General features: G+C 44.0%; 5 non-coding genes across 5 annotated transcripts; 4 read left to right on the top strand and 1 right to left on the bottom strand.

Annotated features, from left to right (window-relative positions):
- Positions 1-4,078: 4,078 nt before the first annotated feature.
- On the bottom strand, positions 4,079-4,181 carry LOC123616794 (U6 spliceosomal RNA). The gene has a single exon (XR_006724826.1). It is a non-coding gene; the product is annotated as a U6 spliceosomal RNA (small nuclear RNA).
- A 7,024-nt stretch (positions 4,182-11,205) lies between these two features.
- Positions 11,206-11,277, top strand: TRNAC-GCA (transfer RNA cysteine (anticodon GCA)). Its single transcript has one exon. It is a non-coding gene; the product is annotated as a tRNA-Cys (tRNA).
- A 2,707-nt stretch (positions 11,278-13,984) lies between these two features.
- TRNAC-GCA (transfer RNA cysteine (anticodon GCA)) lies at positions 13,985-14,056 on the top strand. The gene has a single exon. It is a non-coding gene; the product is annotated as a tRNA-Cys (tRNA).
- Positions 14,057-14,780: 724 nt separating this feature from the next.
- TRNAC-GCA (transfer RNA cysteine (anticodon GCA)) lies at positions 14,781-14,852 on the top strand. Its single transcript has one exon. It is a non-coding gene; the product is annotated as a tRNA-Cys (tRNA).
- Positions 14,853-21,741: 6,889 nt separating this feature from the next.
- On the top strand, positions 21,742-21,813 carry TRNAC-GCA (transfer RNA cysteine (anticodon GCA)). Its single transcript has one exon. It is a non-coding gene; the product is annotated as a tRNA-Cys (tRNA).
- Positions 21,814-25,872: the final 4,059 nt, after the last annotated feature.

Here is a 25,872-nt window from a genome sequence, read left to right as displayed (position 1 = left end):
AATTTTAATAAGCAGAGAGCATCTCAGGCCAGAGGGTGGTCGCAGAGATGTGAGCTGGGAAACAGCATAGGAAAAAGGGGTGAGGCAAGAAGGTACCATGCATATTTGGGGGAAGAAACGTGGTCCAGTTTGGCCAGGACTTTGAATCACAAAGGAAAAGAGATTGAGCTGTATTGTAACAAGCTTTACAGACATTATTCAGGCTGAGAGGCTGGATTGGAGAACTGGGCTTGAGCAGGGAATAAGCCAGTCATGGTGCTGACAGGGAGACTGACATGAGGGTGATGTGCCGGTGGGGTTGAGGCAGTAAAAGGTTAGTCAGGAGGCTGCTACTGCAAAAGTCCGAGCATGAGGTGAGATCAAAACAAGGTCTTTTTTTTTTTTTTTTTAAACAAGCTCCTAGTAGAGATTAGGGGTAGGGGCGGGTTAGGGCTCTGATGCACTCTCAAGTCTGGGAAACCTTCCACCTAAGACAAGGATCCACTGCAAAGCATCCCTGCTAGCTGGCCCTCCAGCCTCTGTTTGCAAAAAGAACGAAGACAACCCTCCTTGGATTGACAGTTAAGACCTTCCATGGTCTTTCCCTCCCTTTCCCATTTTGGGGCTCAGTGCGTCCATATACGTGTCATAAATAGGCATGAGAATTTCCACTCCCATACCTTTGCTCATAATCTTTCCCCGCTTCTTACCCACCTAAAGCCCCACCAGCTCATGTCTAATTCTTCTGCCAAACCTTTCCCTCTGCATCAGGACTGCAGCCAACTCTGCCTTGGCCAGGCTCTTGGCTTTAATAGTGGTACCATTCAGTTGGTACTTAGAGAAAATTTATGACACAAGGTAAGAGTGTCTGACCCCGCCATGGATTGTAAGAGCGAGGTTAGATCTTTCTTTTCTTCTCTCCCCTGCAGTGTCTGATACAGGGTTGGTTTACAGAGTAATCACATAACTGTTTGTTCTAGGTGCTGTGATGAACTATGGTCCCAAGAATTCATCACATTCCTCTGGTCTATAACCTAGATAATCTGGGGCAGGTGGTCACTGAGCATCTGCAGCTCCCCTAGTAGGAACCTGGTGAGGCTGGTGAACATGAGACCACAGGTCATCCCAGGGGAGGGGAGAGGCCTGAAGCACGTGCTCAGAGGTAGTGGCTGCTGACCGGGAGCCCCTGTGGATACTTCCTTGGGTACTGACCTCAGTTTTTCTGGCTGCTCCCTTAGGTTTGCGGTTTTCTCTTGGAACCAGGCACGCAGCCTAAGGGTTCAGTCCCATGTCTTTCAAAAAGGTCGTGGTAGTCTTTACTGCTGTTCACCGATTATTTCCAGTCCGCTTCCCTTGAGGGAAATGGCTGGATTGTGCTTCCTGGACTTTTCTGGTTGAGTTGGGCCATGCGGCAAGTTCTGGCCAATGAGCTGTCATTTCTGCGCTGAGCATTTAATTATAGGTTGGGGCCCTCCAAAGATTTCTTTCCCTCTGCCATGGTGGGAGAAGGTGGCTGTTTTATTACCCTGCATCCTGAAGGGAGGAGACATTGAGTAGGCTCCTGGTCAGCCCCGATGAGCACATAGCAAGCGTGAAACAGCCCTTTGCTGTCGTAAGCCCCATGACTTTGGGGTGGATTGTGACCACAGCTGACCCTGGCCCGTGCTGGCTGGTACTCGGGCTTGGCGAAAGCCGGCCAGGCATCTGGGCAGGTGTCCTCTGCTCTGGCTGGTGTCCTTTCAAGCTTGACTTCTCTCTCACAGGAGCCTTTCTCACACCCAAGGGAGAGAAGGCGCCAAGGGCCCGCAAGGAGAGTGTGCCCTGCAGCTCTTAGGGCAGCGAAGCGCTGGAGGCCCGGCCTCTGGCTCTGGACCCCCTGTGCGGGGGGGGGGGGGGGAGGCGCCAGGCCCCTTCTAGAGGCGCTGGAGGAGAGCTGCAGGGGGGGCGGTCCTGGGAGCTGCCTCCATGCCAGCTCTCCTGCCGGGGGCTCTGCAAGTCTCTAGGCTCGGCTGGCTGTGGACCAGCACTTCACAAACATTCCACAGCACAGCGCACAAGCACCGCGACGAGCAAGTGTGTGTCCTGGGGGGTGTGGACCCGGCCCGACATGGCCCTCGGCAAGCCGGGGCTTGTACTGGAGGGTTGTGTTTTATGACCCACATGCACCTCGTAGTCCCTGTATGGCACTTCATGCTTGTTTGAATTTTAAAAGAATTGTTTGCCTTATGATCCACTGAAAAAAGCTGATTTGGTGCATCAAGTCCCTTCTCTTGCTCCCACCCCCTTGTCACTCTGGGCCTCACTCCTTGGGGGTGGGGGGGTCCCGGCCTCAGTCTGAGAGGCGCAGCTCCTGGGAGGTTCTGTTTCCACTGTGGTGACACCACCCTCAGCCAGCCTGGAGGGAAGCTCCTGTTGTGGCTTTAGAGAGCCGAGGGCAGGGTGGGCATGTGGCAGATGTGTGGAGGACGCTTCAGTGCTCGGGCAGCCAGGATTGGCCTTCATGCTTTCTAGAAACTTCCATCGCCTCAGTTATTCTGATGTGATGATGTCAAAACCTGCCTGTGCTGAAATGTGACTGCCAACAACTTAGGCGGTTGCTCATCCCAGGGCCTTGCATCTTCCCTGGGGTCAGAGCTTTGAGTCTCAGGAATGAAGAATCGAGCCTTTGGGCATTCCAGGTTCCCTCAGCAGAGGGAAAGGCTCCAGGCCTGGATGTTCCAGGGCAGAAGTGAGGTCACCCTGAGCCAGTAAAGCTGAGGAGAAGAGCGAGAGAAGATAGGTGGCCCTTACTTTCAGCAAACTCTAAATGCGGAAAAATCCAGACTTAGGAAACTATCCTCAGACTTTGTTTTCAGATGTAGTTTAAAGAACTCAATAGCTTAAGTGATTGAATTTCCTGATAACTAAGTTCCCCAAAGCTTTTGAAAATAGTGTTTTAGTTAAAAAAAAAATTAGACTTCTCACCATGTACATTCAGGGACACTTACTGTAAAGAACATAGCCCACCCGGGCAGTGACATTATTAATTATAACAGAAACAAGCTTATTACTCAGATTCTGACTCATATTTACAAGAGATTTTGAAGTTTTATAAGGCTGACCCTTGAGTTGTCAATATTTGATGACCTCATAATGAATATAATACTGCCTGTGGCTTTCGGGGGAAGTCTGTCACATCAAAGGCTAGTCAGATGAAATTAGGAGTATTTTATAAGGACACGGAGTCCTTCCTAGCTTGGTGAGGGGCAAATCCCACTCAGTAGAAATTAGTCAACAAGCCTGTACTGAATACCTACAGATCCTCAGGTTGGTGCTGGGCGTGGAGAACCTATAATCAAGGTGACTATATTTTCTAAACAAAAGCCCAGAGTTTTCAGTAAAACAAAGGATTTTTATGTCACTTACTGGGGCTAAAAGATACTCTGAGAGATGTAATTTAGACCCACAAATAGAAAAATCTGGGACAGTTTTTAGATTCATCTGGATAAAAGAGAAAGTATCTGAGATGATAATTGTCCTAGGAAAACGAGCACACAGGGTCATTTGTTCAACAGACACTGCTCAGGGTTAAGCACAGAAACGAAAGACGGCGACACTGCCTCGAGGAGCCCGCTGTCTGGTGGGAGACGACGTGCAAACCAGCCCTGATGCGGGAGGGTGGTGAAACAACATTCAGCTGCGTGCATGAGTGCTCGGTCCTTCCTGGGAGTCAGGGCGGCTGCTTCTTTTTTTTAAATAATTGAAGTATAGTTGATTTGCAATATTGTGTTAATTTCAGGTGTACAGCAAAGTGATTCAGTGATACACGTATATATAGTTTTTTTCAGATTATTTTCCAGTATAGGTTATTATAAGATACTGAATATTATTCCCTGTGTTACACAGTAAATCCTTGTTGTTTATCTGCTTTGTATGTAGTGGTGTGTATCTGCTAACCCCATACTCCTAATTTATCCCTCTCTCCCTTTCCCCTTTGGTAACTATAAGTTTGTTTTCTATGTCTGTGAGTCTATTTTTGTGTCATAAATAGATTCATTTGTATTAGTTTTTAGATTCCACCTATAGGTGATATCATATAATATTTGTCTTTCTCTGACTTAAAAATATGGGATGCTTCATAAATTGCATGTCTTCCTCATGCAGGGGCCATGCTGGTCTCTGTATCGTTCCCATTTTACTACATGTGCTGCCGAAGTGAGCACAGGGGTGGCCTCTGGAATCACACAACTTGAACTGAGAAGTGTACGGTCAGTAGGAATTTGCTAGGCAGACAAGAGGGCAGGTGAGGAACATTCCAGACAGGGATCAGACTGTCTGAAGCATGGGTGAACAGGACATTAAACGATACTCTTCTAAATAACTCACAGAAATTAGAAAGTGCATTGAAACAAATGATGATGAAAATAGAATGTATGTAAAGTTTGCATATTACACCCCAAATCATACTCAGATGGGCATTTAAAACCTTTAACTCATATATTAGGAAAGGAAGAAAGGCTGAAAAATTGATAACAGAAGCAACCATTTCAAGAAATTAGAAAGGGAACCACAAATTAAACCCAAAGAATGTAGGAGGAAAGAGATAATATGGATAAGAATGTAAATTAATGTTCATAGAGAGGCTTGTTGGTCAGTGAAAAAAAACTGATGAGCCCTTAGCAAGACTGATCAAGAGGGAAAGAAGGCAGGCATGTGGAGGGAACAGAGGATGCTGAATGAGAGAGCACTTCAGAGCCTGGAGACATAGGAGACGTGAAAGAGGAATATTTTGACCAACTTGGTGCCAAGGAATCTGAAGAGTTAGTGGCAATTTTCAAGAAAAATGTCAAACTCCTTGAAAAATATAATTTCTTAAAACTGACCAAGAAGAAATAGAAACTTGAATCCTTTTATATCTATTAAATAGATTGTAATGAGAATCCTTCTCAGAAGGAAAACTTGAGGCACAGACGGTTTCACTGGTGAATTCTTCCAAATATGGAAGACCTACTCATCTTATATACAATCTTCCAGGGACTTAGAAAAATAAGGACTGCTTTCCAACATATTTTATGAGGCCAATGTAGCATTGATATTAAAACCGGAAAAGACAAGAGAGGAATATTACAGGCCAATTTCTCTTATGAATTAGATGAAGCCAGCAGTACCTAAAAGGATCAAATATCATGGCCAATCAGATTTATTCCAGGAATTCAAGGTTGATTTGACATTTAAAAATCAATTAATATAATTCATCACATCAATAGAATAATGGAGAAGAATCATAGAATCATCTTAGTGGATGCAGAAACAGCATTTGAAAACATCAGCATCTATTCATGATAAAAAACCTCTGAGAGTACTCTTAATAGACAGTGTAGTTTGCTATTGCTGCTGTAACAAATAGCCACAGACTTGGTGGCTTAAAACAAAGCACGTTACTTACACTTATGATCGTCACCGCTACAGCCGGCAAGGAAGAGGCAGGTCACGGTCTAGATCACATTCAGGATCCGGAGGTAGGTGATACTCTTGCTCACGCAGCGGGAGCAGGGAAGGAGGTCAAGATCAGCATGTCCTCAGCGATTAAGATCTGTCTCTTTGTAGGTCAAGGTCAGCTTCACTCAGACCTGATCTGGTTTTATAAAAGGATCAAGGTATTTCCAATCCTGATCTAGGTCAATATCAAGATCCAGGTCTTGGGGGAGAGGTAGTGCTCAGTGATAGAGCGCTTGCTTAGCACGCCTGAGGTCCTGGGTTCAATCCCTAGTACCTCCATTACATATTCAATTTAAAAATTCAATAAGTAAATAAACCTAATTACCTCTTCCCCTGCTAAAAAAATTTGAAAAACAAAAACAAAAATAAAAAAAAGATCCCGGTCTCTTTCATGACCAAGAAGTAGCTGATCAAAGTCCAGGTCTCCATCTCCAAAAAGAAGTCATTCCGCCATGAGAAGCTGGCAAAGTGCAAGTCCTGTGAGAGTGGACTGAAGTTCTCAAGTTCACCTTTTAGGGAAAAGTTATTTTGTTTACATTACTATAAGGGATGTGTGATGTCAGTAAAGTGTAACCCAGGGAAAGGTGTTTCAACCATCTAATTAAAACGGGTCTGAACCATTACTCTCTAAACTCACTGCAGTAAGATAATATAAATTTTTGTTGAATATATAAATATCCCATGGTCTGAAATGTGGATTTTTATTTGGCACATTTAAATAAAATATTTCTAACTAGGAAAAAAACAAGAAAACTTCTATAGTAAGCATCACATTTAATCAGGAGATACTGGAAGATTTTCCTCTGAGATTGGGGAAGGGGCAATGACACCTGTGTTACCACTTCTGTTCAACTATGTTCCCAATGTCCTGGCTCGTGCAATAAGGAGAGAAAAATAAATAAAAGGAACAAATGATCAAAAAGCAAGAAATAAGATTGTCATTACTCACAGATGATATTATTGTATGTGCAGAAAATCCAAAAGAATATACAGAAGAACTATTTGAATTAACAAGTGAATTTACCATGTCACGTGTCACTTGATACAAGGCGAATATACAAAAATCAGTTCTGTTTCTATATGACAGAAATTTAAAAGCTAGAAAAATTTCAAACAATTCTATTTTCAGTAACATAAAAAACAATTACTGAGGAATAAAAATAAAGATGTACAGATCTCTTTATGAAAAACTATAAAATATTACTGAGAAAAATTAAAGACCTAAAAAATGGTAGGATATACTAAGTTAACAGAATGAAGAGCTAGCTAAAGTAACAATACCCTTTCTCCTCCTGTATTAATCTACAGATTCAGAGTAATCTCAACCAAAATCACATAATTTTTGGTTGATATTTATACATTGATTCTAAAATCTGTGTGGCCATTCAAAGGACCGGGAACAGCAAAACACTCATGAAGTAGGGGGAAAAGGTGGAGGAATCGCAAGACCAGATACACTGTACATAGTAATTAAGACAGTGTGGTATTGATGTGTAATAAACATACAGATCAATGGAACAAAACAGAAAGTCCAGAAACAGACCTACACACATGTGGACACCTGACTGATGACAAACTCGGTGTGGCAGAGTAGTGAGGGAAAGAATGTTTCCCAACAAACAGTGCTGAGTTGGTTGGATAACCATAAGGGAAAAAGGTCCAGACTCACCCAGGACACTAAAAGCAATTCCTGCTGGACTGTAGCCCTGCACTTAAAAAATAAAACAATATGTTTCTGGAATAAAACTATAAAAGAATATCTTTATGGCCTGGGAAAAAGGTAAAGATTTACTAAAGAGAGCTCCCAAAGCACTAAACATAAAAGAAAAGCTTGATAAATCAGACTATATAATTAAGCATTTGGCTCATCAAACGTCACTACTGAGAAAGCTAAAGGTCAAAGAGAAGATACTTGAAAGGTGTGTAATTAACAAAGGACTTACCTCCAAATATAAAAGTAATGACTACAAGTCAGTGAGGAAGAAGACAGGACAACCCAATAGGAAGATGGGACTGGAGCAAGCACTTCACAAAAAACAATATCCAAGTGGCCAGTAAATTGGTACATATTGCCACTTTGGAAAATTTATGTCATTAATTACCAAAACAGAATAACTGCATACCTATGATGCAGAAAGGCTACTCCTGGGTGTATACGTAACAGAAGTGTGTACATGTGTTCAAAGACACATACAGGAATTTTTATATCTGCTTCTTCCTAACAGCCCTAAGCTGGCAGCAACCCAAACGCTCTTCACTAGTAGCTTAGCTAAATAAATAATGAATATTCATATAGCAGAATAGTATACAGCAATGAAAGTGAACAAACTTCCTACATACAATAGCATGGCTGGATGCCACAAACATAACAAAGGGAGAAAGACATATAAAGTTCAAAATAAGCCAAAAATGGTGTCAGAAGTTAGAATACTGGTCACTTCTGGAGAGATGACATTATGATTGGGTGGATGCAGAGGGTGGTCTTTGGGTACTGGTAATGTTTTTTCCTTCTTTTTGTTTTTAAATTAAGTTCTAAAACTAATTTTTTTCTAAGTTTTCAGTTTGAAAAGCCTCAAATCTATAGAAAAGTTATAAAAAAGTACAATGAAAATTTTTATACCCTTTACCCAACTCAACAACGGTTAGCATTTTGCCACATTTACTATTTCTGGCCCTGCCCCTCTGTATATATATTTATATATTTTCCCAATTCATGAGAAAGTTGGTTGAAGCCATCCTGGCACCCTAAATATTTCAACATGTACTTTCTAAGAAAAGGGCATTCTCCCGCACAACCACAATACACTCAGGGAGTTTATCAGTGATACAGTCCAATCATCTATTATGCAATCCATATTCTGTATTTTTCAATTGTCTCAATAATGTCATTGATAGTTCATTTATTTCCAATGCAGGGTCCAGTCGAGGCTCAGGTATCATATTTAACTGTCCCTGTTTTAAGGTCCCTTTGATCAGGAATCATTCTCTAGTTTAATGTTCTCTTTCATGAAATTGACACTTTTGAAGGGTTTGAACCTATTGTTTTGCAGAATATTCCTGCAGTCCACATATATATCACAGCGTGGCTGGATCTCACAAAAATAACATTGGGAGACAGTGTATGTAAAGTCCAAATATAGGGCACAAATGCGTTAAAAGCTGAGATAGTGGTTACTTTTGGGGAGAAAAGATTTGTCTGATTATTTCCTCATTATTTAAATTAAAGGTCAATATTTTAGCAAAATGACTACATAGATGATGATATGTCCTTCTCAGTGCATTACATCAAGAGGAAATGATGTTAGTTTGCCACACTATTGATGAGGTTGAATTTGATTAATTGATTGAAGTGATGCTTGACAGATTTTTCTATATCCGGTTCCCTAACAGTTTTCATCTGAACAATTTAGCAACCATTAATGATTCTTATCTAAATCAATTTTTACCAGTAATGATGATCTTATTTTTCTATCCTTCCTTTCACATTTATTAGCTAATTTTTTTGTAAAGATTTTGTAAAGCTTTCCCCTCTCTACCTAAAATTAAAAAAAACTTGTTAACATGGATTCATGGATTCTTTAATTTAATAAGCTATAATACATTCTTCTCTTCATTTGTTTTGATGTTCAAATTGTCCCAAATTCAGCTTGTAGTGAGTCTCTTCAAAATAGCCCTGAGTTCTGTTGACATGTCTCCATCAGTTTTTCAGTACTTTCCTACCTTCTGGCACAATATGTTCCATAATTACATTTTTGGTTTCCTGTTCAGCTCTGGAATCAGCCAAATCTTCAAGTTTCTGGTTCTTTTTAATGATGGTTAATTTAATAACCATGATATGGACATTAGGAGTGCTCATTGCAACAGAGATGTTGTTTCTAGTGCCTTTTCAGAGGGCAGAGTTAGGACATGTGTGTGTGTGTGTGTGTGTGTATGCTTGTGTATTCACGTGTGTATTCACACAGCTACTGACAATTCCAGGCCAGCTCCACAGTTCTTCCTTACCCATCTCCAGTCCATATTTATATCTCCTGTCTCTCACAATTAGAACCCTGTCTCCCCAAATATCAATATATTTACTCGTTTGCTCAAAAAATAGGTTTTGTAAGTTATACCATTTGGTTCCAGGTGCAATGTTAAATAGAAACACTGCTAACAGGAGGGTGTTTACTGTTACGTAGACAGTGTCATGATATGCACAAAGCTGTTGAGTGAGGGGCGTCCTTCTGAAGGACAGGCTCGATGTGAAAGATTTCTTCTTAAGAAAAGGAGTCAAAATAAAAAAGAAAAGAAAAGAAAGAAAGAAACACTGCTAACAGGCATCCGTGCCTTGTTTCCAGTTCTCAGGAGAAGCCGTATGATGTTGCCCTTTGGGTGTGATGCCTGGTGGACGTGTTTGTCTTCGTTCGTTTTACAGACACCTCCGATGGATATTTTCTGAGTATTTTTCTTTTAAGCAAGAGAAATTTTAATATGGGGATTTCCCTAATTCCTTCCTTGCTTTTTTTCCTTTTCAACAAGAGAGGCGAACATTTCCAAGGGAGCCAGGAGACCTACGTGCAAGAGTGCTAGGTGAAAATGCGTCACGATCTGTGAACTGGCTCATCTCTGGCAAGAAAGAAGGGAACCCCAATGCATGGAAATGTACACGCTCAAGTTTAGATAAACAGACATGAAAATACCAGCAGTGTTCATTTGGCTGGTGGTACCCGAGATAATTTGCACTTACTCCATACTTAGACGTCTTCGCTAATTTTGCTATCTTTACTTCCATCCAACAAATGTTTATGACATAGCGACTTCACACTTAGTGCTGTGTTAGGCACTGCAGAAAGATACAGAGAGACTATCTTTTTACTTTTCCAACAATGTAAAAAACATGTCACTAAATTAAATTGATGGATGGTGAGAGGCTATTTCCCTTGTCCTGGATTTCTTTTGCAAGCCCCTGTGTATTCCAAGCTCTGGTCTCCTGCACACAGCTGTAACAGGCACTTTCACCACCTTTTGGGATCTACGTGGCCTTCAGATCTTGGGGTGGTGTTGGCCAGGGTCTAGGTTCGCTTCCTAGGGCCGCAGTGCTGTGCCTCAGGCCAGGGATTCGCCCAGTGGAGGCATCTCTGGTCCTGATTCTCAGGGAAGTCCCTGCTGCTCCAGTTGTGCTGACCTTCTGGTTTAAGGGCCCTTGGGACAGCTGAGGCTGCTTCCTAGGCCCCAGGATGGCGGTTGTGGCCCCTGAGGCAAAAAGTTGAAATAATTTGTCTGGATTTAGTCAAGACCCTGCTGAAAGCCAAGAAATAGGTGTGGTAAGAGGAAAGAAGTGCTAAGAGAATGAGCTGGGCAACTGAGCCCCACCTATGCCCCTCATCCACCCAGCAGGGGAGAGGGGGAGGGTGGGGAGGAGGAAGACAGTGCTGGGGGCAAGTTTAAAGTAGATGGAGCTTGCTGAGGTGAGGAAGGAAGGCAGGGGTGGTCCAGCTCTTAGCAATGATTTTTCCAGCAGGGGCCTTCAAAGTGGTACCAAGAAAAATGAGACTGAAAGATTGTGAGTAGAGAAAGTTTTGGGGGGGGTCAAAATTAGGGGGGAGGAATCTATGTGGAAGAAGAGTGCCAAAAGATGCTAATCTGCTGGAAGGTAAGATTTCCATATCTGCAGAACTTTCTGAGAGTCAGTGGAAATTTCAGAGCACAGTGAGTGTGGGCATTTCAACACAGGTGAAAAGGTTTTTATTAGGCACACCTAATAGGCAAGGGGGTATAGCTCAGGGGTAGAGCATTTGACTGCAGATCAAGAGGTCCCTGGTTCAAATCCAGGTGTCCCCTGAGATAATTTTGATTTTAGGACTTATACCAAGTGGCCCCTTCGGGTTGGCTCTTCTTAGTTAGTGAGGGAGATGCGGGCAGAAAGGAAGCTGGTCTAGGTCACCTCCTGGGCTGGGGCAATGGAAAGTCCCAGAATCAGAAATGTGGTTCTAGCGAAGACCACGTGGTTAAGGTGATATGTGGACTCAAGGTTCACGGAAGCGTTAGAACCCCCTGGAACTTGTGGGAATGTAAACATACACATTTCCTGGGCCCTCTTTCTAGAGACCTGGACTTGCTGGGCCGTCTTCCTGTTCATCCATCCACATCACAGGACACCAGATGGTTTTCCCGGGTGCCACATTTAGCAACTGTGTCCTGGGTCGCTCTAAACGCCCCTCTGGGAGAACAGCAGTGGCTTTAGATGCCTTGCCATGAACTGGCTGGGGGTGGGGAGGAAGCTGCGGTGCTGCCGGGTGGGATGGGGTCCTGGCATCGGGGGAGGGTTTAGCTGGCAGTGGAGCTGTCCTCATGGGCTGACGGAAAATAAACAGAGGTGTTGATGCGGCCACACGGGTGCTTATCAGACAGGTATAACAAGTGAGGGGCCTGTGTGGTTGAACCACACTGACCCCATTTTGTCAGCTCCAACTGAGGCCCGCAGTCCCACCCCCACCCCTTCTGCAGTGACTGAGTTTTAGCCCACTCACAAGGAATGTGCCCAAGACAGGTAAGCTCCCTATCAACTCTGACCCTTGCCTTCAGCTGATACGAACACTGCAAGAATGCCTTTTGCTGACACAGATGGTTAACGGTCTGCATAATGGTCATGAGATAGGGGGGCTGGGCACAGGGGACTGGTTCCCAACAGTGCTTCTCCCGTGGTAGTCAGATTCTATCTTTAGCTTTGGCCCCTTTAAATCCCCTGTACCCCTGTCGGCAGCACAGAGTCCAGCTGCAGATGCTTCTGGATCGCTGCCCACCAGATCCTACCCGGACGTAAGGAATCCACAATAAACTTCGTATTTGTACTTATGGAGTTGCCTGCTTCCTTATTCAGTCTTAAAGGTCCTTCTCAGTTCAGGGGATATTATTCAATATCTCCACCTTCCAACAACCTGCTTTCAGTTTTCTACTAATTGAAGAAATGCCTTTTCACCTCTGGGTCCGATAGAATTGAGCCTTCCTAGGGCAGAGGAGAGGATGCACTGTTTGGATCTTTGCCAGGAAGCCTCTAGCTTCTTGTAGCCCCAGGTGAACTTCCCCAGGGCTGACCACCCCCCGTCCCCACCCCCGCACCATGAACACTTATCTGTAGAGCCTTGCAGATGTCCCTTTTCCTGTGAACATGTCCCGTCTCTACAACACATAGCCACCGCCGTAGGGGGAAAGGGGAGCTTTGATGCCTCCTGTATGCTCCCCCGTTACCAAGCAGAGGGCCACATTGCAGAAGGCCCCCAGGACTCCAGGCGCGTGGTCCTGAGCTGCTTCCGCAGGGTCTGCACGGAGTGAAGGGACTAAAGACAGGGTAGTGAGGGGGCTGTTAAGGGAGCACGCTGACTGTCGGGGACTGGCGGCAAGCCACTTTCAGCCATGAGGCCCTGTGCCATGCCCAGGGCTACTTCCCTGCCCCCTGTATTCAGGCAGGGACCTCAGTCACGTGCCTTGAAGAGGGACCCTGGAAATGCACTGTGGGATGTCTGCTTCCAATCTGAGCAGCAGAGACTTGCTCACCCATGGGGTGAATGAGTTGCAACATGTTTTCTCAGGAAGATAAACCAGGTGACCTGCCTTTAGAGAGTCTTTCAGTGCTGACCATTGAATAGTGGAGGAAGGCTGGCAAAGGCAGTGGTTTCTGTTCTGTTCTAATTGGTGCTTAGTTATTCTTTGTGGCAGCATCTGGATGGTGGACCAGTTGTCTCTTGAGGGCACTCTTATTTCAAGTCAATAAATCTACATCATGACCACGTGGGGGCGCTTCTAGCCAATTCACCCCTGCATCAGATTTCAGTGTGTGAGTTTAGTCCCTGCTTTATTTCACTTGAAATTCTTATTTTGGGAAGCCTCTCAATCCACACAACCTCTCCAAACACTCACAAACAAAAAAGGCAAAAATATGAAGCCAGTCCTGCATAATCCCTGGCAGGTTTTACCTTCCACAACAAGGGAATAATAATAGCCAACAAAAATATAATTATAGCTGCAGTGTTAACTTACATAAAATATTAGCCCAAGAAACATGAGGTTATCACTAATTTCAGGGAAATTAAAAAGATCCAGGTTAGGGATTGGGATGTTCACCAACTTCCCCAGCTGCCCCCAGTTTTAGGCACAGATGCACAGCCTGGAGAGGCACCTTATGGTGTAGGTACTGCGTGTGTGCCCAAAGAGGCTGGGCAGGATCTCTTCCATTTGCTGTTTTGTAGTGAAGAACAAGAGAAGAACAGGCAAGTGAATTCTACAGGCCCTTCCAGTAGTAATCATCAGCTCCTCTGGGCTGCTGCTGTCATCACAGGCTGAGGAAGAGGGGGAGATGCAGGCCTGTGAAGGGATAGGGTGATGGGACTCTGGGACCCGAGGGAAGACCTCTTAGGGCTGAGTCTGTGGAGGAATAAGCTACAGGTCTTACCAGCTCTCTAGAAATAAGTAGAAACATTCAATATGTTATAGGAGTCCTGGGTGTGACTAGGCAGGTAAAAGGTGGTTATTAGACACCTACAGCAGGTAAGGGGGTATAGCTCAGGGGTAGAGCATTTGACTGCAGATCAAGAGGTCCCCGGTTCAAATCCGGGTGCCCCCTGTCTGACTGTTTTCTATTAATGGAAGCAGTTACTCTTTCCATTTTCCTCCGTCCATGACAATTAGGACCCCCTGAAACTGGAAGCTACGGGTCAGCCCTTGTAGAACAGCAATCTGGGTGGAGAGCTTCCTCTCATGTCTTCCTGCACTAATACTCTGGGTATCCCTTCATGGCATCTGGATTTTTAAAATTTTATCTGTATCTCATTTCTCCAGCTCTGTTGGATCCTCGAAGAGAAGGCAGGGACTCTGATGCAGACTGCTGGGCTTTTTCAGGGCAGATCAGAGAGCTGTAGAGACAGCTGACTTCCCAGGAACAGACAAAAAATGGTAACCCTAAATTATCACCCTCCCCTCTCCTTTCCACCAAAACAGTTTGGCACAGTGCAGTGGGGTCAGGCCTCCGAAGACCAAGGGCTGGGAGCCCAGGTAGTGGCATGTGGGTAGTTTCGCAGATCTTTGGCCAGCTCTCGGGCTAAACCAAAAAGGCAAAGAGAAACAGGATATGGGGTTGAGAGGCAGCATCTCTCCTTTTCTCCCCGTTGATGACCCCACCCAGGGACAGAGGCCTGGAAAGCTACAGACCTGAAGGAAGATGTCTTACTATGAGCCAGGTCTGGCAGCTTCCAAAAAGTCAGTCCTAGAGGAGAGCTATAACTTGATTTTGCAGAACTGAGTGTTACCACACAGATGAAAGGTATTAATTAAATAACACTAGCATCACTGGGGGTATAGCTCAGGGGTAGAGCATTTGACTGCAGATCAAGAGGTCCCTGGTTCAAATCCAGGTGCCCCCTACTTTATTATGTGCTATTTTGTAGTTATAATTAGGCACACGCACCTTACATGGGCCCCAGTGAAGATTTAGGAAATCCCCATTTGTTGGGGTTTGTAGGAACAAACCTAGAGCCACTCTCTCAGGGTGGCATAATATGTGGCCATGTGATGTCCCTGGGTGTGTATGGGGCTTACCTCCTCAACCCCGCTGTAATCACTGAAGGGCAGGAAGGCGCCCCTGACTTGGAATCCCCTACTGCATTAGTCCCGTGCACACACAGTAGTGTCTAGAGACTACCCAGTGGATAGTCCGTTCACCTGCCTGCACACCCCACCTCCCATCCCACGCTCAAGGAGAAATGGTGCTTAACTTGGTCCTGGGCTGGCCAGTGAGTGCCGAGGTGCATTTCTGAATTCCCAGGCTCCTCACTGGCAGCCTCAGGTTTGAGGGGTGGGGGCTGAGGTCCCACAAGGCTGTGCTAACAGGACAAGTACAACGTGTAGGTGAAGACTTGAAGCAGGCTGAGGGTTTCAGAAGAGCTACAGGCTTCTACAGTCTTCCTTTGCCATGCTCTGGAGCTGCAAAGGTAAGTCATTCCTTGCACACATCTGACAGCAAAAGGAACCCCTCGAAAGTTCCTGTGGGACATCTGGTTTTGATTCCAAGGGTCAGAGCCTGCCACATGCTCGCTGGGGTGAGTTGGAGACTGCCACCTTGGATAAGTCACTCAACCTCTCTTGTGCCTCTGTGCCTGCATTTGTAAGATGGTGGATAATAATAGTACTGCCTCATAGGTTTTCTGGTGACACCAGAAAGCACTTAGAACAATACCTAGTACCCAACTGTCAGTTGTTATTACCAGCTGCAAAATCTCCCCTCAGTCAATGAACAGACGGGGGCTGTGTGACTCCTTTCATTGTTAAACTATCTGATTTTGGAGAATGTCTGCTGAAGGCAATGATTTCGGTCTCGGTGGATATTGAGTTATTCTTCCAGTGGACGTGAAACACCAGGACCAATGTCCTCTGGAGAAGGTCAGGAGCCAGACCACCAGGGTGGAGGACCTGTCCCTCTGTTCCCAGAGGCAGAGATGCTGTGATCAGGTATAAGCTGATTCCCAACTAGGAAAGGCATTCACAGGGCTTCTTACACGACTTGATTTTTTCAGTCGCTAAAGAACTGTTCCCACAAAGCTCAATTTATGTAACAAGAACCCTGAGTCTATGTTAAGTTCACACGATTTGAATGAAACAGCCCCTATCTGTCTGAGGAGGCGAAGGCTAGTGAATGAATTTCACCCTCTGTGACTTCCTTTAAACATTAAGAGAACAGGATCGTGGAGGGGGGCAGGGTGGGTTTGCCTGACTTCGCCTATTCCCCTTGAACAGGGAGGCCCAGTAGTTTTAATGGGGAAAGCAAAATCTTCCTGCGCCTGATGAAGAGGAAGGAAGCAAGAAGAACGCCTCCTCGGTGTGATTCCGGATTCCCAAGGCCCGGGATGTTCGGCATTTCTCAGCAGGAACCACTTCTGCAGAGGCTCAGGGTGGAGGTGCCCGGTGTGTCTGGGAGGCAGAACACTTCACACTCACTTAGGACCTTGAGGGCCTGGGCATGTTTGAGGAGAGACCAGAGGAGGTTGGCCGTGGGGCCCCATGTGCGCTGCTCAAGGTCACTGCCTCACGCAGTGACAGGTCCCAGGCCACACTCCCTCCTCTGCACCTCCCACACCACCCAGTCAACTACAGCGAACCTCCAGGACCCCCTGGGTTTGGCTTTTCCTCTTTTTGCTGCTCTTTCTCCCATTTCCAGTCCAAGGAACTCAGGGGCTCCTGCAGGCCTTCTGAGTCTCTGAGGGCGCTGGAATAAAGGCTGGCGTCTCAAACAGAGCCCCTGCCTCCCTGGGGAGAGCCATGGAATTGGAGCTGAAGAGGCTGTGTGCCGCTGAGTCAGATGAGGCCTCGGAACGGGAACCCTGCCTCCGTCCACAAGGTTCCTGATCTCCATCACTTTTACCCGTTTACTTGGGGAGAGGGACCCAGACATTTAACTACAGTTTAATGAGTAAAATTAAGAGTAAGTAGTGGGCATGGAGTTATGAACCAGAGTCTCTTAGTCTGCAGACTCGTGACTAGCTCTAAGCTATTACACACCCTGTCACCCAACAGATGAACACATAACTGGTACCTCTGCAGTGTTGAAGCCACAACCCTGGCAGGCAGAAGGCTTGGCCTGTAGGCAGCAGGCAGGCTGCCCACTGAGGATGGTCTCTTCCTGTGGCACGTCCCCTTTGTCCCATGGCCACATAAGTCCACGGGGAGCCCTCTGTCTGCAGCCCTGCAGTCTCCACTCCCCCATGTCTCTCTCTGTGATCGAGAACAAGACCCCAGAGACCTATCCGCCCCTCAATTAAATTCCTCAAATGCTTATTGTGCTAAGCAAGAGGCCAGTAAAGCAATGAAAGGTAGGAGCCTGACCAGATTGGGAAGGTGAGAATTATCCAGAACCGTAGTAATAACAGCTAGTCATATATGAGTGGTTACTATAGATCAGAAACTGCCCTAAGGATATTATTTAATCCTCATATCAACTGATATTTCCCCCAATTTACAGATGAGGAACTAAGGCTCTGAGAGTTTTTGGAACTTCCCTGAACTCACACAGTCTTCTCTGCCTGTGGCTAAGAAGCCATATGGTGTGACTTCTCCTTTCTGAATATCAATAAAATTCAATTTAGAGTTTCTATTATATATGTAATGCCACAACCACAGTAAAAAGACAAAGAATGTCACTGCATTTTAGAAAACCAACTATATGTTGTTCACAGGAGATAAATATAAAACAGAAGGATACAGACATATTAAAAATAAAAGAACACAAAAGGATACACCTATGACAACTACGTATGGTGCAGCTCTATTAATACCAGACTAAATACTTTTTGAGGCAAAAGCATTACCAGGGATAAAGAAAGTCATTCTGTAGTGATAAAAAGTTCAATCCACCAGGAAGGTATAGCAATTCTAAATTTGATGCACCTAATAACAAAGCTTCAAGACATATTAAGCAGAAATTAACAGATAAAAAGGAGAAATGGCCAAACATCCATTCACGTGAGAGATCTTAAAAACCCTCTTGTGAGTTGACAGAACAAGCAGATATACTATCAGAAGGATATAGATTTGAAGAACATGATTAACAAATTTGACCTAATAAAGAACTTTACATTCAACAATGCAGAACATGCTTTTTTTTTAAGCACACATGGAACATTGACAAAAATTGATTATATCCTGAGCATAAAGCAAATCTTAACAAATTCCAAATAGTATATATTCTGACCAAAATAAAAATAAGTTAAAAATCAATAACAACAAATAACTAGAAAATCCCCATACATTTGAAAATTTAAAATTATAATTCTAAATAACCCATGGGTCAAAGAAGAAACTACAGTTGAATTAGGAATTAGAAAATATTTTGAACTAAATGATGATGAAAATACTAGCTATTGAAAGCTGCCAGTTGCAACCATAGCAGTGCTTAGAGGGCAATTTATAGCTTTAATGTATCTACAGTATTATGAAAAGAAAAGGTGAAAATCCACTAACTAAGCATCTATCTTAAAGAGGTGTAAAAGGAACAGTAAAATAAACCTAAGGAAAAATAAAGTAATAAAGATTAATTGATGAATGCATAAATTGATGAAGTAGAAAACAAATATGCAAGAGATAGGGCTGATGAAGCAAATATTGTTCTTTGAAACATAATAAAAATAATAACCCAGACAAGACTGACAAAGTAAAAAGAGAAAACAGTAATAACCAATATAAAGGACTTAAAAGGATACATTATTATGATTTCCCAGACATTAAGAAGATCATAGGATCATATTACGAATGACTTTGTGCAAAGAAAATATAATATTTACATTACAAGGAAAAATTTCTGGAAAAATACAACTTACACAAATAGAGAGGAATCCTTTGTCTGCTAGATGGTCCTGGTTTTCCCTCTTTGAGACTCCACTTTAGTTTAGCAGAACAAAGCTGGTTCAATGGAAAAATACAAGATTTTAGCTGATATAGGTGCTAGCATGCCAACTTACCCAAAATATATAAAGAACTTGCATAAAATAGTTAAGAAGAATACAGACAAGTCAATAGAAAAATGAACAAGAGATCTGAGCAGGCACCTCACAAAAGTGGACATCCCAGTACCAATAAGCAAAGGAAAAGATGAAATATGAACTTAGTCTTCAGGGAGGTGCAAATTAAACCACAATGAGATACCACTACATTCTCAACAGGTCAGTTAAAATGAAAAAGACTGATGGTGTAAATGTTGATGAGTATGAGGATGGACAGTAACTCATCTCCCACTGGCGTTAATGCCATTTGGTACAACTACTTTAGAAAACTGTCTGGCATTATCAATTAAAGGTGAAATAGAACACTGTCTTATTCAGCAAACATATTCCTAGTTATAGACCTCAGAGAGTCTACATGTACCTACAAGAATGTTCATAACAGCATATCTCTTAATGGGTCCAAATTGGAAACAACTCATACGTCCATCAGCAGTAGGATGGATAAAGAAATCCTGGTATAGTCATACAATGGGATGGTAAACAGGAATAAAAAAGAACAAATTACTGCTAAAGTGGGTAAGTGCAGATGAATCTTATAAGCATGAGGTTGGGGGAAGGAAGCCAGACTCAAAGGAATAACTCCTGTATGATTCCAAGTATATGCAATTCAAGAATAGGCAAAACTAACCTGTGATGATAGAATGGTGGTTATCTCTGGGGGAGAGAGGGTAACTGGGAACCCTCTGAGGTGCCAGAAATTTTCTGTATCTTGATTTAGGTGGTGGTCACCTCGGTGTGTGCACATGTAAAAATCCACCAAGCTGTACGTTTAAGATTTGTGTACTTATGTAAGTTGTACTTCAATAAAAAGTAAATAAAAGGAAATGGTATTAATTACACTTCCTATTTTTAGACTCTTATTTGATAAGTTTTATAGTTTTTCAAATATATTTGATTATCTTTGATAGTCTCCTCAATCCAGTTTTCATTTCTCTCTTTTAAGATATTCTTTGATTTATTCAAATAATTTCACATGTGGAGTCTTTGCAGGTCAAGTTCCGATGTTTCTTATTTCTGTTGACTTTCATAAATGTTAGCTAGTTTCCTTGTGTGTTTTTAAAACTTGTTCAGCAAACAGCTACATAGAGCTAACTCTGTGCCAGTCCTATTTCAAGTACTTTACATGAATTAACTCATTTAATCTACACAACAATCCATCAAGTATATACTACCATCACTCTCACTTTGCAGATTATGCAGCTGTGGCATAGAGAGGGAAGATGTCTGCCCAAGGGCTTTATAGCCGAGCCAGGACTTGGGTCCAGGCTGTCTGACTTCAGAGTCTGTGCTGCTGGCCTCCAGCCTACACTGCTTCTCCCAGACTTAAGTTTGTTGAAACCTTTTGCATGAGAATCCTCTGAGGCTTGTTTCCTGATACATTCCTTCAGGGAGGATTTCTGGCTGACTAGGAGCCTGGGGTGCAACACACCTGAGTCCAACTTAAAATAATTGCCTATGATCTCTCAGGCCAGATGAATGGTGCAAATTCAGGGCCCAAACCCAAGTTCGTCGGGCAGAGGCTGCCGGTTCTCAGGGTTGCTTTTCTTTTTTCTGTCTTCTACTTGTTCCCTCCTTAAGAGCTCAGCTCATCCTACGTGGTATCTTGAAGCAAGCTTGTCTCTTTTCTGATTCCCCGTCATGTGTGGGGCCTAAGGCTTTGTCCCTGGAGCTGCCCCCTCAGCCTTGTACTAGGGACACTCTCGGCCACCATCACCCAGAGGTGTCCCAGGTCTTCTGTTACTTCAATCCTCACCTTCCAGGCTCCTGCTGCTGCCTAGTCCCTGGCCCCTGGGAATCCTTTGGTTCATCCATCCTTTCCATTTGACCACGCAGTCCGCCCTACAGCTGATGAGAGAAAGTCAGAGGACTTTAGTGTCGTGGTTGTAGAAATGAGTGTTTCCTGGCTGCTTGGCCAGGATCGAAGGGGAGGAGCTGCTGGGCTGCCAAGACCGCGAAGGAGAAGCTGGTGGGTAAGGTGGAGAAATTCCAATAGGTGGGAGAGACCGTTTGTAAAAGAGAAAGTTTTCCAGCTCCTGTGACAAGAACAGAAGCAGGGCCTTGGCATGGCTGTGGAGATGGAAGGTTCCAGTCAAAGTAAGTTTATCTGCCAGCTGGGTTGGGGCTTTGCCCACGGATCAGAAAGCCTCTGGGTCAAATGTGGTTCTTTTCCAGCAGCATTTCTTGGTCCTTGAATTATGTTAGCTTGGGTCTACTGATGCTCTGGGGGACTCCCACATCTACTCAGCCACCTACTTCTGACTGTCTCTAGGAGTGGCTCCTTCTCCATGATTCTCCATATAGATTAACTGAAGAAGCAGAGGTTGGGATGGTCATACTGCATCCTAGACTGTAGTTGAGCAGAAAATACTCTGAATCAAATGTTGGCCCCTGAGGGTCAGGCCTTCAGTAAGTGGGTTTGGAGAGACACCTCAATCATGTTGAGTTTCTGTATTTTAGGTGCCCATCATAATGGGCACAGGCATCAGTCCCTGAAGGCCATTCTATAGCGAATGTCAATGCTCTTCCAGGCTGCTGCCCTCACCCTGGGGCTGTAGGCTGGGGGTGGGGGAGGGCACAGGCTGCAGGGCTTTTGGGGAGAGAGCTGGTTGCTTTTTATGTGGCAGGTTGATGAGCTTCCACTGCAGCAGGCTTGGCGGTTCCCAAGACAGGTCCATCCTGAAGTGGCAACTCGTAGGTTTACAGCTAGTCTGGGTGTGGTTGGACAGATGAAAATCATTAATTAAATCAGACTATAGCAGAAGGGGGTATAGCTCAGCGGCAGAGCATTTGACTGCAGATCAAGAGGTCCCTGGTTCAAGTCCACGTGCCCCCTATTGAGTCTTTGACCTTTTCAATTGGTGCTGTGTTTCAACCTCTTCTTTCTTATTAGACATTAATGTCAAGTGGGTTTTTTTTTGTTTGTTTGTTTTTGTGGAACCAGCAAATGGTGAAGCTTTACTATGGTAGTTGGTTGTTCTTAACTCTATAAATTTTAGAATCGCCTGAAGAGTCTATAAACATGCCATTTCTCAGGCCCCACCCTGGAGAGATTAAATCAGCATATTTGGGGTGGAGCCCAGGTATGGCGAGCACTGCCCAGAGCTCCTAGTCTGCAGCTAAGAGAACCAGCTTTTAAAGAGCTTCCAGGAAGCCTTCTCAGACCCAGGTTGCAGAGGATAAAATATCCACATGTGAAAGTGAAAGTTTTGGCTGCATAATTATTAAAGGCAATTTTATGTCTTATTCAAGTTTTCAAAGTCAACTTCTGTAGAAGGGACTAGTAAATTATATCAGCTATCTCAAAACCAAAGAATGTGATGGCTGTCTATGGTCTGGAGAACAAACAGCTGAACATTTGGGTAGACGCTCTCAGAATTCACTGTGGGTTCAGGGATACAGCACGTAATTCAGAAGTACAGTTCATGACTTTTACTTTCCCTGACACTAAATCTCTTTTATGACCTTCCTCACAACCATCTAAAACACATTTCATGATGCTTCAGGTTTATATAAACAACAGAAGTCTATATTTTATATGGGCTGAAAACAGGTTCTTGTAATAAAAGTATTTGACAGCAAGAAAGTCTTAGTCACTTACACTGACTGGCAGGAAAACACAAAAAAGAGAAACAGTCATTTAAGACAGTGCACAGTCAAGTCTAATCTTCCTTGAGACTTTAACCTGATAAGTCGGCAAGCAGCTCTTCATCTAACTCCCTGGGTTGTAAATATTCTGTCTCCTCTGAGTTCTCTGATCAGCCTATGACATAAGTGCCCGTAAAAACAAAACTTTCATCTTTAGGGACACACTTCAGTTTCCCTTTCAGTAAAGCTAATTCATTTTGTTAACAAGGGACTCGAATTTTTCAATTAGGACTTTTGTCCTGAGGGAGGTGGCGTTTGCTATTCCAATTTCATCAATACTTGGACTTTTGGCTTAGAACCCCGTTGCAGGTCCCTTTTCTGTCCCTGTCCTTCCTGGACACCTCCTGATATTGGAGATGATCTTGCTGACGACAGCTTCCATCTCGCCTCCTCATTGCTGCTTTGGGTCCTGCAACCCGCTCCTCCTAGCCCTGCAGCCAGTTTGGGGCACCTCATTCAATGGGGGGCAGTTCCTTCCTCCTTAACCTTTCCCTCTAACCCCCTCTTTTTCAATTTGGTGCCAGTGTTTCCCTGAAGATGTCCCTCTTCAATCTCCCAACCAGGGAGGCCACTTTCTCCCTCTTCTGATCCTTTATTCCCCACATCACCCCTTCTAGGTCCCAGCTCATCACTTCTCCTTCAGAGCCACCTCTATCTCCTGAATCCACCCTCTCCTCATCCTCATTGACATATGAACCCATGCTGGGGACTCCGCAAACTCCATGGAAGATTTCAGAGCCAGGCTAACAATCATATTTCCTTGCTTCCCTCTGCTTTCGTCCTCAGAAGTGTCCACATCACATAAGCGATCCTTCTGAGGTGGGAAGCCACATAAAAAAGACCGGCAGGACTCGCAGGCAGGGCCACTACTCTCCTGCCAGCACCATCCGGTTCCCTGGCCCAGAGGCTCTATCTCACTTTTTGCCTCTGAAAGGGCTTACTTGTAGGAAAGTGGAACTTACCCCTAAAATTCTATTGGTTCCTGAGCTCACTCCTGATTAGTTATTTCCTTCACTCATGATTGGTCCATTCCCCTAACTTCTGATTGGTCCATTTGTAGTACTTCATTTGCATGGAGCTCACTCCTGATTAGTTATTTCTCTCACTCCTGATTGGTCCATTTCCTTCACTCCTGATTGGTTATTTCTCTCCCTCCTGATTGGTCTATTTCTACAAAGCTTGTTCATAATTAGTCAACTTTTATTATACCTTATTTGCATATGATGCTGCAAAGTGTAAACTGGCAGCCTATAAAAGCCTGTGTAAACCTACAGACGGATCCAGAGCTTGGAGTGTTAACTCCTCTGGGCCTGCTGGCATAATAAACCTGAGTTCTCCAACTCTCTGAGTATTGCTTGTTTTCTTGCCCGAATCTAGGTTGCTGTCACAACTGAGCTATAACACTGAGCTGTAACACGTTTTTCTGCAACACTTTCAGTGCTAAGGTTTCCATCTTCTTGGCTCTAGCAATGCTCACAAATTCCACCCCACTGCAGCTATCAAGAGGCATGGTGAAGCAGAAGTTGAGTGTTTCCCCCAGTCTCTGTTCCATCCTCCTTGGTTGTTAGCTGGGCACGTGGCTTCACAGAAGAAAAACTACATTTCTCAGCCTCTCTGGAGTTAAGGGAGGCAAAAGGCATCGGTTTGGTCAATGAAATGTAGGTGAAAGTGATGGGTCCTCTGAAAGGGAGAAGCTTGTCTTTCCTATTCCCCTTCCTACTGGGTAGGAGACAGACATGATGCTAAAGTGGGAGGTGTCGTATTGGAGACCTCTGGAATGAAAGCCGTGGAGGCTAGAATACCCGAAAGAAGGAGATGGGTTCTTGACCCTGTGGAACCCCAGGTCAAATCTGGACCATCTGAGTGTCAGTGTTTACAGGAGAGAGAAAGAAACTTCTTCTGGTTTGTTGCTCTGTTTTAGTCCTTTGTGATGTTGGGTGCTCTGCACTCGTGGCCAAATCTACTCCTAACTCACACCCGATCATTACTCAGAACCATTCCTGAATATTACTCAGCTGTAAAAAACAAAAAACAAAATCTTGCCCTTTTTGACAACATGGATGGACCTCGAAGGTACTGTGGTAAGTGAAATAAGCCAGACAGAAAGACAAATATCATATGATCTCACTTTTTTGTGGAGTCTAAACAAACAAACAAAACAAGCTCATAAATACAGAGAACAGGTTAGTAGTTGCCAGAGGCCGGGGGTTGCATGAAATGTGTGAAGGGAGTCAAAAGGTACAAACTTCCAGTTATAAAATAAATAAATCATGGGGATGTAACGTAGTGGTGACTACAGTTAGTAAATCTCTATTGCGTATTTTAAAGTTACTAAGAGAGTAGATCTTAAAAGTTCTCATCACAAGAGAAAAACTTTTGTAACTATGCATAGTGACAAATGTTAACTAGACTTCACAATGGATATGAATATTGACTCATTACGTTGTACACCTGAAACTAATGTGATGTCCTATGTCAATTATACTTCAATTTAAGAAAAAGGAAATACTCCTTCTCAAGACCTTTGATCTGAAAAGCCCTTTCTGATACCTCTTCTAGTTTTTACATTTCCTTGTCCTTGCTGTTAATGAAACTGTGTGTTATTCTCATATTGACCTCAATCTCCTTCATCTCTTTGTGTTTTGGTGATCCCAGAGCCACCTTGTGCTGACCTGTCCCATTATGGCCCAACCATTGGCCCCTCAATCATGATTCCTAGCCCCTTTGAGGTCTTTGCCTGTGGTCTGTCTACCTTCCTCACACAGCCGTACTTCTGCAGATACAATGCCATTGACTTCCTCCACCTTTGCTCTAGGGTAGCCTGTGTTTGCTGAAGTGAACTGTAGAGCCAGACAGGTGGTCCCACTGCAAATCTACACCAGTCTGGCCTCAACTGGCAGCCCTCTGCTAATGCGCAATGATTCCATTCCTTTCTGATTCACCGCTTCTCCATTTCCCATAGTGCCTAGTGCAAAATTGGACCTTCTTCTCAAGTAATGAGTCTCACCCTCCTCCTGCATTCCCCTTTATTCTCTTTACAATACCTTGCTTCCTACTGGACGGAGAAGACAGAGGCCCTTTGATGTGAGGTCACCCAGCATCCTTAGGCCATTCTCATCCCCTCCAGCCTAAGAGAGAACAAGTTTTTCTCCCTCTTTTTAGAAAAAATCCTGTGTTCTTGATCCATCCCTTCAGCTTTCTCTGGGAAACTGTTCCACCTATTATCTCCTTTCCTTTTTGTTCACAC

This window comes from Camelus bactrianus, chromosome 7 (assembly GCF_048773025.1).
Source record: "Camelus bactrianus isolate YW-2024 breed Bactrian camel chromosome 7, ASM4877302v1, whole genome shotgun sequence".
In the NCBI taxonomy this organism is placed as follows: domain Eukaryota; kingdom Metazoa; phylum Chordata; class Mammalia; order Artiodactyla; family Camelidae; genus Camelus; species Camelus bactrianus.
Note: the sequence above shows the minus strand (reverse complement) of the source record. Positions and strands in the feature narration are given on the sequence as shown.